This window comes from Mastomys coucha, unplaced genomic scaffold, assembly GCF_008632895.1.
Source record: "Mastomys coucha isolate ucsf_1 unplaced genomic scaffold, UCSF_Mcou_1 pScaffold10, whole genome shotgun sequence".
NCBI classification, from domain to species: domain Eukaryota; kingdom Metazoa; phylum Chordata; class Mammalia; order Rodentia; family Muridae; genus Mastomys; species Mastomys coucha.
Window position 1 is genome coordinate 3,280,272 of NW_022196892.1, and position 13,926 is coordinate 3,294,197.

The following is a 13,926-nucleotide window of genomic DNA, read 5'->3' on the forward strand; positions in this document are numbered from 1 at the left end:
CCGCTGCGGGCAGATTCTGAATGCTAACACTAGGGAAGACTGGTTCCCACTCCCGTATGGTTAGAGGAGGGTCTTAAAGCCATGCCCATAGTGACATACTTCTTCCATCAAGGCCACACCTTCAAGGACTGCCACTCCTTTGGGCCAAGCATATCCAAACTACCACATACATCTTAGTGGTCAACCCCTGAAACTAATGGTTCCCATTGTATTTGTTTGCTTGCTTCTCTGAAAACACATAATACATTGTATTTGGTAGATACATCTGTTACTCTGATGTTAGTGAAGAGCTCCTAGCAAGACTCCTCTAGGGACCAGGAATCCTGAGATTGAGAGCTCATTTGCATCTGAATCCAAAGTGTGAACACAGCAGAGACTGACACAATTGTTTTGAGCATAGGTTTACCTTCAGGACTAAATTCCCAGCGATCCTGCTTCCTTCCTGTCAGTCAGCCCTGTGCTGTTCCTCACTATCCTTGTCATCACTAAGGGGAACTTTCTGAGTGCCCAGCAGGATGCCACATGTGAGTAAGCGGCAGAAAGTACCATTTACCTAGTCCTTTTCATCCAGTGTTCCCTGATGGGCCAAATGCTGATACAAGTGATAGAGTCTTAAGGGGTAATGGGATATGTTGCTAAAAATATTCATTTATTTCTTTTTATCTTTTGTAGCTCTTTAAAAAGCAGGAAGGTGAACAATAATGTTAATTTCAATTATATTTTGAAGTCTGCTCATGCATATATTTAATAACTTTGTCAATGACAATGGTGCCCAAGACAACTAAATATTTTTTAATTATTTTATTATTTTAGTTACTATGGAAAATAATAAGCTTCATTATGACATTTTCCTATTTACCTGTCTTTGTACCTTTTTATATCCCTTCTCCACTTCCCTTCTCTGTCTCCTTCTCTCCCATTGCTGATACTTTACATTGGGGTGTGCCCTGTGGAGATACTTTGTGGCCTTTCTCTACTTTCCACACATTTTCTCTGGAATGCTCAGCTGTACATCATTTTGGTTTGAGTGGAGGGCCAGGAGTGTGCATATCTATGCAGTCTCAGTCAAAATGCCAGTCTACCCAGCATCTTTATCTAGGTTCCACTCTCTGCTGTTAGATAACACCAAGTGATAAGTGATTCTCATGATTAAAATCTTGGAAAATATTTTATATTTTGCATTGGAAATTGGATACTTACATATAATTTGGTTAATTTAATTTTAAAATTAGGTAAGCTTTCACCATAATTATCTTGCATTTCCAGTAATGCTTAAGGAGTAAAAATGGTAACTCATAAGCTGTCTGTGAAAAGTAGGTATTTGAATAATTGTTAATTTTGTTAATTAATAACAATAACCTAATACTTTGCTGACTTCAGAATCAACTTTTGATTTTTGCTGTTTCTCCATATGCTTAAATCAAAATACATTGTCTTTTCATTCTTAATAGGCCATTTAAAAATATACTGATTCCAGTCATTAGGCCCTGGTGTACATCCCATCCTGGTAGAAATGAAGAGATTCTAGATAGACTATCTAGATAGATTATCAGAGTTCTGCAACAATGGTCCCTAGAAACTGCCATTTCCCCAGGATTCCCATGCTAGAAGAAAAAGAAGCCTGGAGCCTGACAGAGGAGGGGCTTGTTTCCCAGAAAGAGCATCACATGCTTTGAAAACTGGTCAAGAACTACTGGAGACTAAGAGGGACCACACCTAGACCAGCACTGTACTGGTATGCATATTTCTTGCCCTCTGTTTAAACCAAGATCTCATGACAGGACCTTGAGGATGAGCTGGGCAGGTAAAGGGTTCAGTGTGTGTGTGTGGGGGGGTGTGGGTGTGGGGGGGTGGGTGTGTGGGTGGGTGTATCACCAGAGCTCTGTGTTTCTCTTCTTCCTAGTATGACTACATGGGATTTTTTTTTTTTTTTTTTTTGCTTTTCAAAACTGTTTCTTCTATTGACCTTGCAAGAAAAGGTGGGTGAGCCTTGCTTCTAAGGGCTGTCAGGGCTCAGGCCCTGACACTTGCACCTCTGGTGAAACTAATACATGGGGGTTCAAAACCATTATGGGATCGTGCCCCTACCTTGGTGTTGTATGGTACTAGATGTGACAGCTTTGACTCAAATCATGTTGATGCTATTATAAGTGTGATTATAGTCAGACCAGATGAGTGTACTCAAAGCTAGACTGATAAAACCACAAACAACATGGAACCCTGTCACAGACTTCCTGTAACCGGTCCTCCTCTGGAGCTCCAGAGGACCCTTTCTGAAGATTACCCTGCTTCCTTAGCATGTTCTCGGAGATCAGTGTCAAGAATTACCTTAAAAAAGCACTTGCCAGAAAGAGATTCCTGGGATCTACCCCAGAGAACCTCATTTAATGTTCTGAGTTAGCCCAGAACTCAAGCTTTTTAACCTGTTGAAATCCTTCTGCTGTCTAACTTGCAGAGAATTTTAGCTGGTGTGTATGCAGTTGATCACAGCCGGTGATCAAGATACAGCTGGTATCCTGACCGGAGACACTGAACAACTGGAATCAACTTAGACAATCTCTTTCAACATTGACTCACACCTGAAAAGAGCCCTTAACAACAGTGTCATGCCCACCACCCCCACCCTCTCATCCCCAGCTGTGACAAACCTGTGAAAAGATACTGATATATTCAGTCTGGGGGTTTGAATTCAGGCATTGGAGTTTAACTATCTTCGAGAAAACCAACAGCCTAAGGGTACTCAGAGTCAGAAAGGCTCAACCCGAGTGAAGGGGAGACCTAGACTTGAACGGTGCAGTCAGGGAGGCAGAGGTTTGCTGAGATAAAAACCACCAGAATCTCCTCCTTCCCAGTTCCCCAGCCCAGCGGAATAAGCCTTGAAGTTACAGCACAAAAACAAGCCCTTCCCCTTGTTTTTAGGCTGCTGGCAGAATGATTTAGTAGTTCTATTATCAAAGAAACTCCATTATAATTACAGTGTTTGAATTATATACAAAACAAGAAAAATTCAGAAGGGAAAGTCCTTTAATCAAAACTGTAAAACAGAACAGTTTCTGGCTGCAGTTAAAAGCAAACTCTAAAATGTTAAGAGTCGGCTCTCCAGTCCCTCTGATTCCTGCCTCTTTCCAGTAAGAGTGACACTACACATTTTTTCAATTAAACAGTTTGACAATCCGAAGAAACCCATGGTGCATGATTTAATGAGCATATACTGTATGCCTGGTAATCGGCAGGCTGACAGTTCACTCATTTCCAAGTGACAAGAGGGCACTGCACATTAATAGAAAGGTTTCAGGGGTCTCTTTTCATTAAAAAGCTTTACAGTCGAGGAACATCCAACTGTATTGGTAAAGCTGTCACTGAAGGTCCCTGGTGACCTTAACTTTCCGTCACTCTCCAAGTCTTCAAGTCTGGATGATGAAATTCATTTTTAAAAACAGAACTCACAACAAAATATAGACATTGAAAGTTCTCCGGTGTTGTCAAAAGAATGTGGTGCCTTGATACCAATTCCATCAGTAATTCCACAGTGAAAAAAAAATGTGACCCAGAATATGTGGGTTCTTCACAATGACTACAAATGTGAGTTTTCTTGGAAATAATGCTCAATTGATTACATTATTCAATATTTTAGAAGGAATTCAGTATACTGGAAGTATGCATATTTTTGTGATAAAGAAACAGTCAAATCTGAATAAAACACATGGATCTTTGGTCAAATTCTATCAGTTCCTTGGAGTTCGGGTTCTTGGCTGAAAAGTACGGAAGTAACAACCACTATATATGGGGTTCAAAGATACTTACTTTCTCATAACCATGGCAGGGTAAGAACACTTAAATTGACCCCCAGAGGCTCAAGGTATGGCGTATGTAATATGTAATGACAGGCTGATGTCCTTGAGACTTTCAACATGAGCCTGCATGCATGAGAGAGGAGAAAGAAAGCAATACCCCAGCATCAATATAAAATGGAGTTCCATCCAACCCTACCAAGTGCCCAAAGGGATGACTTGGGGTCATGAAACAGGACGTCAGCATGCAATGCAGGTTGGACTGTAGCTCACTCTGTAGTCTGAGGTTGGCTTCAAACTTGTGATTCTCTTGCTCAGCTTCCTGAGTGTCAGCATTACAGGTGGGTGCCACAGATCCTAGGCATCATTTTTATGGCAGTGACAGTGATTCTAATGGTCACCTAATAAACTTCTGATATATGTTAAGCTTCCTAGTAATAAGACTTTGAAACTTGGTGTTTATGTCTTTGATCTGTCTTCAAGAAAACTTAGTGAGTTCTCCAGTTCAGTATGTGTTTGCAGCCCCATTAACTGGTAGTGGTGGGAGATTTATTTCCCATTCTACTAGATGTATTTTAGTGACTTTATTGAAAGTTAGCTATAAACTATACATGAACCAACTTGTCATTTATATGGTAAGGTAGCTATGGCAAAAGTCTATGTCACTTGGGTCTAGACAAGGGCTCTTCAAACACAATCTGAAGATGACATAGAACCTCTCTTATAGACTGTGGGATTATAATTTATTGCCTGGATCATAGAGAATGTAGAAAAATGTATCTTCTATTTAAAAGGATATCATCTAGGAGTGTCAGTCGTTTTATCTCAAATTTTCCTTAGATTGTTGTGATGACTCAGAATATTTCCCACGTCAGTCGAGATAGCATCCCATGCTCGGTTTCATTGTAAGCTCTGCCTGTTCTGATCTTAAAACATGAATGCAACATAGCTGGTCAAAAGTCAAACTCAGTGCGGAGACCTCACACTTCACTTAGAAAACAGGTATGCCACCAATGCTCCCAGCCTGGGCATGGAGCCACACAAGCTGGTGTTCTCTCTTGTCACAGAGGAGGGAAATCTAGGATAGCTTCTCACAGTCTTTTATTCTTATTATAGACATATGGAAATACATAGATGCATCAGAATGCATATTTGATTTGCAGCTTCTCAGCTCAGTATTCAGTTCATCTAGAATTGGGCCCTTGTTACAGGTCTATCTTTTATGAAATAGCAAGCTTCCTCATGTTTCCCACCCATTGACCACAGCTAGAGTATGGCCAAGCATACCAGTAAGACGTTCCTTTGTCTTCAGGGGAGTCTGTTGAAGGGTACTTCAATTCTATCAGTACATACTCTGGTTAAAAAAAAAAGTCAGAAAAAGCTCCCCCCACTGTCATGCTATTGGGGAACCTTTGAAAACAAACGTGGCCTTGAACAATGATACCCATCAGTTTCATGGTCTGGGACAATGCACTGACTCTGTGCCCTGAGCCACAGAGTCCACCAGCTGGTATGGGGGTACAGAGAATTTATCACACTATTGTCACCAGGAATATGGTAAGAGGACCAGGTAGAATGAACTTAACATTTAATTTAATTAAACATGGGCACTGTTGGATTAAATTCCAAAGGCATCTGTTTTGCTCCTGGATTGTGGAATATGCTCAAACACATGATGCATTGCATGACAAAAACAGCAATTGAAAACTTTGTGAGGAAAGATCTAAGTTGTTGGTTACCCCAAGGTCACCACACCCTCCAATGACTTTCCTTTCCATACCTGTGCTGGCATCCATTAGCTTGACTATTCCTTAACCTGGTGAGCCACATATGCCTCTTGATTATAATCTAGTGCTCCAAAAACCCTACTCAGAAAAACATAAACAGATTTCACTTGGAATTTTATCAGCTACATATTCACCAGCAATTGTTATGTCTTCCTTACACAATAACCCTTTTGTAAAATACTTTCTCTCTGGTAATATTTTTTGCCTTAAAGTGTCATTTGTCTGATATTTAGGAAGGTACTTTGCATGTCTTATACTGTTTCTACAGTACATCTTCCCCACCAATTTGCCTATGAGGATCTTTATATGTACAGCTATCTCTCAATATAGTATTGTTGTACATGATTTTACAATATATTCTAATACCTCTGTCTTTTAACTAGAATGCACAAGGCCAACTCAAAATATAATGGCAATGTTTGCATTTAGTGGTGCTATTTTGTTTGTTTGATTTGTGTCTCTGCTTCTTGTTCCCCTCTTTCTCTTTTTCAATATTTTTGTATTGTTCTTATAAAATAAGGCAATAGGTCCTCTGTAAGTGTGAGGCCAGCCTGGTGTACAGATCAAGTTTTATGTCAGCTAGAACTACATAGTGAGATGCCCCTGTCTAAACAACAACAACAACATGAGTTTCTATTTTCTCAATTGACTGCTTTTCTTACTGGTTATCCTAGGAACTAAAATCTACATTCTTGATCTTTCTACAACATTACTTGGATTACTTTTATACTATCTCACATAGAAGTTGAAAGCCTTACATCTATGAGGTCCTTTTCTCACCCCACAATCTTTATGCTGTACTTGTCCAGTGTACTGCAGCTGCACACATTATATCACAAACCCCATGGGACAATGTTGTCGTTCTTGTTCTACATATTTTTTAAGATTGTAAGATAGAGAACGTCTTTTATATTTGCAATTCTAATGTATTTATTCCTTCCTGCATATTTAAGATTCTCTCTGATGTGTGCCTTACTTCAGTCTCAGCAGCTTCTTTTGGCATCTCTTGTGCTGCAGGCCTTTCAGCAACAAAGTCCCTACACTTTGTCCTATCTGAAAATGTCCTTGTCTTCATTCTTAAAGTGTATTTTAACTATGCAAATAACAAGGTTCCTTGGTTTGCATTATCACTGTTTTTCTATTCCCCCTCCCCTTTACTTTAAAACCATCCTTTTTCTTTTAGGCTGATGAGATCATCAGTAGGAAAAGGCTTTTACAATGAAGCCTGACTGACTGAATTCAAGCCACAGGACCTACAATTTGGTGGGAGAAAGAACAGACTCCTACAAGTTGTCATCTGGCCTCCACGTGTATACCATATACACACATTATCACTACCCATCCCTTACCACAGATACATAAATGCTATTAAAAACATTAAACTATTGGGTTTCTTTTAGACTTTGTCACTTTTGAAAATACAACATTTCCCAAAAGGTACTATGGTTCCTGTTAAAACTCTCTCTTCACCATATTTGAAAAATATGTCATATTTTTTCAAACATACTTTCTGCACAATTCTACCTCTCTTCTTATTCTGTGACTCCAATTGCATGTGTGCCAGACATGTTCCATCTTGTCATACAGTTGCCAGATCCTTGACTCTTCTCTTTATTCAGACTTTTGTTTTTCTTTCTGGGCCTAAGACATACAATTGTCACAGCTCTATCATAGGGTTACTAATGCATTTCCTGGTCATCTCCAAATGCTTGAAGGCCACACAGGAAATTTCTATTTCAGTAGTGACAGCTCTCCATAGATGACTTCCAAAAATCTGACTTGCCTTGTAATAAATCTCAGATAATTGCCTTTCTTTTCAAAATTGCCCCCATTTTCTCAGTTCGATATGTCATGCATTTTGGGCTTGTGTAATGTGAATATACAAATGTAGGTGATGTAAGAGGGAAGGTCACATTCTACTTTAGTTCTTTGTAGAACACTGATCTGCTTTGATAGGCAAGTAGATTAGCTAAATAGAACTGAACAGGGTCTTTGGAAGCTGTTCAAAGCTCAGGTTAGTTGTTTGTTTGTTTGTTTTATTTTGCTTTTTAGACATTGTCTTCTTATCTGTCACTGGTTAGTCTCAAAATCACAGTGGAGACCAGGTTGACCTCAAACTCATAGTAGTCAATCTGCCCCCCAATGCTGAGGTAAAAATGCATGTGCCACCACTCCAGCTGGTTTAGTCACTTTTAAAATGTGCTCATGTACCTGCTCTTAATAAGCCTGGCCCCAAATAAGAGAACTGTTTACACACAAAACTAGGAGTTCTTTCTACCTCTTGCCTTCTCAAGAATTTATGCTCAAGTTCCACTGCCCACTACTGCCTCCAAGTCTGTAGTTTGGGTCATCAAGCTTAACAGGCAATTTCTAATAGGAGGTGGGTCAGCTCACATGATGTTAACTTTAGCCTGCCTTCAGACTAAACACTGTAAATAGGAACTCAGCTTTCAAGTTCTGAATTGCAGCTCTGCAAAGCATCTACCTGTGTACCTTTGTTCTTCCTGCCTTCTGGTAACAGGGCAAGGGTGTGTCTATTTATAACTGACATCCCTGGTCATGTCTGGCCTACTAGAGCATAACTGGCCATACCAAAAGTGGAGATAGAGAAAACACCAAGGGAATAGGCTCCTGTATTTCCTTACGACTCCTTACCCTCCATCCACTATCTTGCCTAGAAATACCTGGTTTTATTCCTAACAAGAAACAGAAGTCAGGCCTGGTGCTCCCTTAACTGTCTTGTCAAGGATACATGGAGTTTGGACTAAAATCACAGCTTAACTTTAAATGCCAAAGCATCACACAGATATAGCAGCATTTAATCTCAAGGCAATGAGTTTGTACCAACCCTTCCTCCAAGGAGTATCCACAAAGTACTTTGTTACATTGTTTTTCTTTTTCTTTTTCTTTTTTTTTTAAGGTATTATAAAATTCCATTTTTTAAAATTCTTTTTTTATTGGATATTTTCTTTACTTACATTTCAAATGTTATCCCCTTTCCCAGTTTATTTGTGTGGCCTTAAATATCTCCATATCTGCCTCATTTACATTGCTGCAGGTAATATTCTAAGACAAAATATTGAAAATTCATCAATATTAAAACACAGAAGGTAGATATTTATTTCCATGAATAAATGTGACATCCATGTCTTGACCAGTTATTATAAGTTTCATGTCTTAAAAGCTTCTACATGCAAGGCAGCATCATAATAACTCTACTTCAATTATCCTTTAATCCTTCATAACCATTCTATGGAACAATTCCTAAGACTAGCTTTATTTCATAGAGGAAGAAATCAGAGTTCAGAGAGGTTAAGTGGGCTGGCTAAGATCAAACAGCAAATGCCGTAAATCATACAGAAACAGCAAAAACATGGGAGCACTTGAAATGATTAGGCATTGTCCTTTATTGTTAGGAGAAGAAGAGAAGGCTTTCTAAGCACAGAAGAATAAGTGAAGTTTCTAAGCCTTGGAAATCACTCATTTTTAATTACTCTCCCCAATAATTGCCGGCTTTCATTTTTAAGAGCTTTACTTGCAGTGTTAAAAAGTGTTAAAATGCCAAGCAGAACAAGAATACTGAAGGCTATACTCAAAGATTCATGGGAAAGGAGCATACAGTACCAGTTCTCTATGTCAAGTTGTTGCATTTCTTGTCTATTTTATAAGTGTTCTGCATAGGCAAGGCGTCTACTAGGGAGAAGTCAGGTGCATTAGGCAGTGAAAAGGCAAGGCCTGCCCCACCCTACCATGGATTCAGTGAAGACTTTTAGATGACAAAACAATGTCTATCAATAATGCACACTCTAGAGACAGTTCTGCCAAATTGCATAAACTTTGCATAAATCAATGGGTTTCAGAGGATTATGGAATGATAGGAAAGCAGGCAGAGCCAAAGCCAAAGATGAAGTGGATACAGGAGACAGGGTCTTAACTGGAAGCAAGACAAGGCATGGGTGTCTTTGTCTTTTGGTTTAAGCAACTGTTCAATTTAGACACACACACACACACAATCACACACACACACACACACACACACACACACACACATACACAGCTAAGACCTAGACATGAAGATTTTGTTAAAGGAGGAAATATAAGGAATAACAGGAAGGAATGGGGTGTTTATAAAGAGAGGTTCACTGAGCACAGCCTGTCATGAGACATGCACATGTCTGAGATATTAGAATTCAGGCTAATGGTGAGCTCAAAGCCAAGTATGGCTGCTCAGCATGTATGAGGCCAATTTTAAATATATATATTTCAATTATATATATATTTCAATTATATATATACATATATATACAAATATAACATATATATATATATATATATATATATATATATAACCCTTGTCTATATATAAGCAAGTAAATAAATACATATTTTTAAAACTCAAATAAAACAGCATTAACTCATTGACCACATGATAGGGGAAATGACCAGACTGGAATTGGAATTGTGGAGCAAAGGGACATACTTGTGCGTGTGTGTGTGTGTGTGTGTGTGTGTGTGTGTGTGTAGTCTTTCCTCAGCCATCAAAGTATCACAGACAACATCCCTAAAACAAAAGTCTGATGTGCAAAATTTTATGTGATATGAGAAACTTTGGAGATTGAAACTAAAGACCAAGGGGGAAACCCATTTCTTATGCTTAGATCCAAAACTAAATGGACATTTGTGTAGGAATGTGATTGGGCAAAATGAGCTCGACCTACTGGTTTGAGACCTACTAAACTGAGAAGAGGACCTGAGCAGGGCCTCGGGATACAATAACTTCCTGGCTCTCCTATGGGCCTTTCCACTTACTAGGTTTGGAACTCACTCCTTCTAAAATGAGTTTTATGACTGACCACTGTTAGGTGGGTCAGAAAAAAATGAAAGGCCAGTCTTACACACCGTACAGGGCAGGGGTAGGTATACTGCAGCTTTTCTCGGGTTTTATGGCTGATTTTAAATGAAACAGCTTCAGATTCCTACTGCCTGCCATGGGGAAGGAAGGCATGCAAGGAACAATTGGAGAGACGGCATTGCCAACTCCCCAGCATGCCTAACTGCTAGGACTTGGGAGACTGTCTTCAGAGCTTTGTCAGTTCATTTCTTCTTCAGCTATCTTTTTTTAATTTGCATGTAGGACTCACCCAGAGAAAACACTCAGTCATAAAGGGAAGGGATATCTCTACTTGGTCTTTGAGTCTCTTGATAAAAGTCATCATTCACAATCCTATTCTGCAGCAGTAGAGTCATCTCTGAGCAAGACCACCTATGGGAACAGGGATGAAGCCCACAAAGATTCCCGGGATTCAGACTTCAGAGACTGACATCAGGATGCAGATCTAATTTTATTGTTTAATACATAAGCTTATATATAGTTTTTCAGCCAATTGAGGTATGGTTATGTATTCAAGGGCAAATCGGAACACAACATGTGTTGTTTAGCCAAATCTGACTCATCTGGCCCATGAGCCTGTAGGTAAGGGGCTAGATCACCCAGGGAGATTTCTGTGAAGAAAGGGGAAGCAACCGCCGTCCTGGCCTCAGGTCCTCTGTGTAGTCTCACCAGTTTGAGGAGCCGTGTCTTATCGTATACTGTGTAAGACAAATTAGGACTCCTCTAGAAGAGCCACAAGAGCCCATGGTGCTGCACTCTCCCCACTTCTTCCTCCACATCCCCCACACCAACCCCACACTCTTTCAGAACACAGAGCCCTCCTTTTGCTGCTCTAATTTTATCTCGATCCTGCCATCATCCTCAAAGCCACACACAGCATTACAACTTGACTCTGTGACTACTTAACTTTTCTTTCCGTACATAAAGATTATTGAACACGTGCCTATCTAGTGGGGGAGGAACGATCTAATGGCATTTCAATCCAGGACAAGTGCAGCCGCACTTCATGGGAAGTGAAAGCAATGTTATCCTTCAGAAAGTGAAGCCGTCATTCTTTTATTTAGCTGACATAATATTTATATTCCAACTGTAAAGTGGCAGTTACAAATAGGAGCAGAGAGAAGGTAAATCCTCTAAGGGAATCTAGCTGTAAACTCTTACCATTATAAAAGTTCTATTTATATGCAAAAGAATGTGACTAATACTATACAGGCATCCCCATAGTAGGTCAATTCTATGCACTCTATGCAAAGAAATGAAATCAAGCAAACACTACCGTGCAGATGAGTCCTACCTCCTTGGGCTCCTCAGGGCAAGATGGAGAGTTTTCACAGAGGTGTGACTGAGAAGGTTGTCCCAGGGCACCTAAGGAGAAAAGAAGTTCAGATAGCCACTTCAGTGCCAGTTGGACAGCTTCTAAACACAATGTCATGCAATGCAACTGTGAAGAACACTGAACAGGAGTGCCTGCCTTAGGAATTGTTTAAAGGGCTCCATAGTGTAGTGCAGCTTCTGTCACCATTGCCATTCCTCTGTAGGAGGAGGATGTGGATCAGAGGAGTGATTGTGATTCATATAGTACCACACAAAGGCAGGGGCTGAGTAGTACTGTCCATATTCTGATTCCTACCCCCAAGGCATTCCTAGATGCAGCATCTAGCCTCTTCAAGAATTGGGCACTCCTAATAGTGGATTTTCAATAAGGTTGACCCAGGTAATAGCCACGAGAACACTTGCCTGGCTTTGTGGAATTCTATGTCAAAACCACTAAAGAGTCATGTGTGGATCACCTAACCTCCTCCCTTTTGAAATTCTAGTCTAGAGCCGACTAGAATTAATTACAAGTAAGATGTCTTAGGATTTCTATTGCTAGGATAAGTCACCATGGCTAAAATCAACTTGAGGATGAAAGGGTTTATTTCATCTTATACTTCCAGGGAACAGTCCATCAGGGAGGGAAGTCAGGGCAGGGACTCATGCAGAGCAGGAACCCATAGACAGTAAGTGATGTGGACAACAGGAGTGCTGCTTACTGACTCGTCTCTCTGACTTGCTGTCCTGTTACCAGTCCTGGGCTGGCACCACCCACAACAGTCTGGGACTTGTACATCAGTCACTAATCAAGAAAATGCCTTCCAGGCTTGCCTATAGCCAGATCTTACGGGTTTTATGAAGGCCTTTCTTTTCTCTGGGATGATTCTAGCTTGTGTTAAGTTGACATAAAGTAGCCAACACAGAGAACACAGGCTTCCGGTACAGCTACCTAGAATTAAAACCTACACAGCTGCTAATCCAATTGATCTTTTCACTCTAGCTCTGTCAAATGGGCATAATAATATATGAGGGATACAATTTAGAGGACTTTTTTTTTTCCTTATGAGAAAGTGACTAAGAGACCAACAGACTCTAATTTTCAACAATGACTCAATGGCATCCCCACTGGCCAGCTTCTCTCTGATGTAATCGATCCCTCTTCTTCTCCTTCATAGGCCTGGTTTTGAAATTAAAAAAAAAAAAAATCCAAAGTAACAGACACTAGTTCTGGGATTTTTGGAAGAGTCATTATTTCCTTTTTAAAATCTAATTATTTTGCTCCATATCATGATACTTGCTCTGCTCATGAGATTGAAATCATTCATCCATTATACAGCAAATATTTACTAAGGCTCCAGAGCTACCATGCAGTATTTTCTATATCTGTGAACATAAAAGCCTCACATGCTACCTGTATCCTCATAGAGGGAAAAGAGGGAAAAGAGACAAATAAAATAAATATGTCATGTGCTTGAGGAATTAAATGGTGCTAAGTGCTCTGAGAAATGTCCTCTGCCTGCTCCCTACCTCCCCCTCCTCCCACCACACACACACACACACACACACACACACACACACAGAGAGAGAGAGAGAGAGAGAGACAGAGACAGAGACAGAGACAGAGACAGAGAGACAGAGACAGAGAGACAGAGACAGAGATTGAGACCGAGTTCTAATTTTCCAGGTCCTGAGAACAGAATATGATTGTTGAAGACAAAGACTAAGATGGTATCATACTAGTATGGGATGGGTCATATTCAACAGGAGTGGCTTATGTCTAAGAGGAAGACCATGTGAAGACAGTGACACAGCAGGAGACTGCCCCTGATGACAGAGCTAAGGTAAGGCTACTGCAAGGCAAGGGATTCCATGTTTTGTTAGCAAGCCACCAGAAGCCAGCAAGAGGTGGAATCCCATCTGCATGACCCCAACCTATCTATTCCCAAGGAGCTTTCTCCTTGGAATATGGTCCTAATGACACTCTGATTTCAGACAGACAATCTCAAGAGCTGCCAGACAAAAAGACATCTCAAGCTTCTATGTTTTGAGTGCTACCGTATAAAATGAGCACAGTGAATCTGGGGAGATGTTTACATTTTTAAACAAGGATATTAAGAAAGATCTCACTAGGCATAAACATCTC

General features: G+C 40.1%; 1 protein-coding gene across 7 annotated transcripts in view; it reads right to left on the bottom strand.

The window, feature by feature from the left end:
- The window catches only part of Fhit (fragile histidine triad diadenosine triphosphatase), a 1,878,988-nt gene that overhangs the window by 1,454,652 nt on the left and 410,410 nt on the right, over positions 1-13,926 (bottom strand). For all 7 annotated transcript variants that reach the window (XM_031344749.1, XM_031344785.1, XM_031344790.1 and 4 more), the window contains one exon: positions 11,764-11,834. The gene's annotated coding sequence lies outside the window, so the exon portion shown is untranslated. The remainder of the gene's footprint in view (positions 1-11,763; positions 11,835-13,926) is intronic.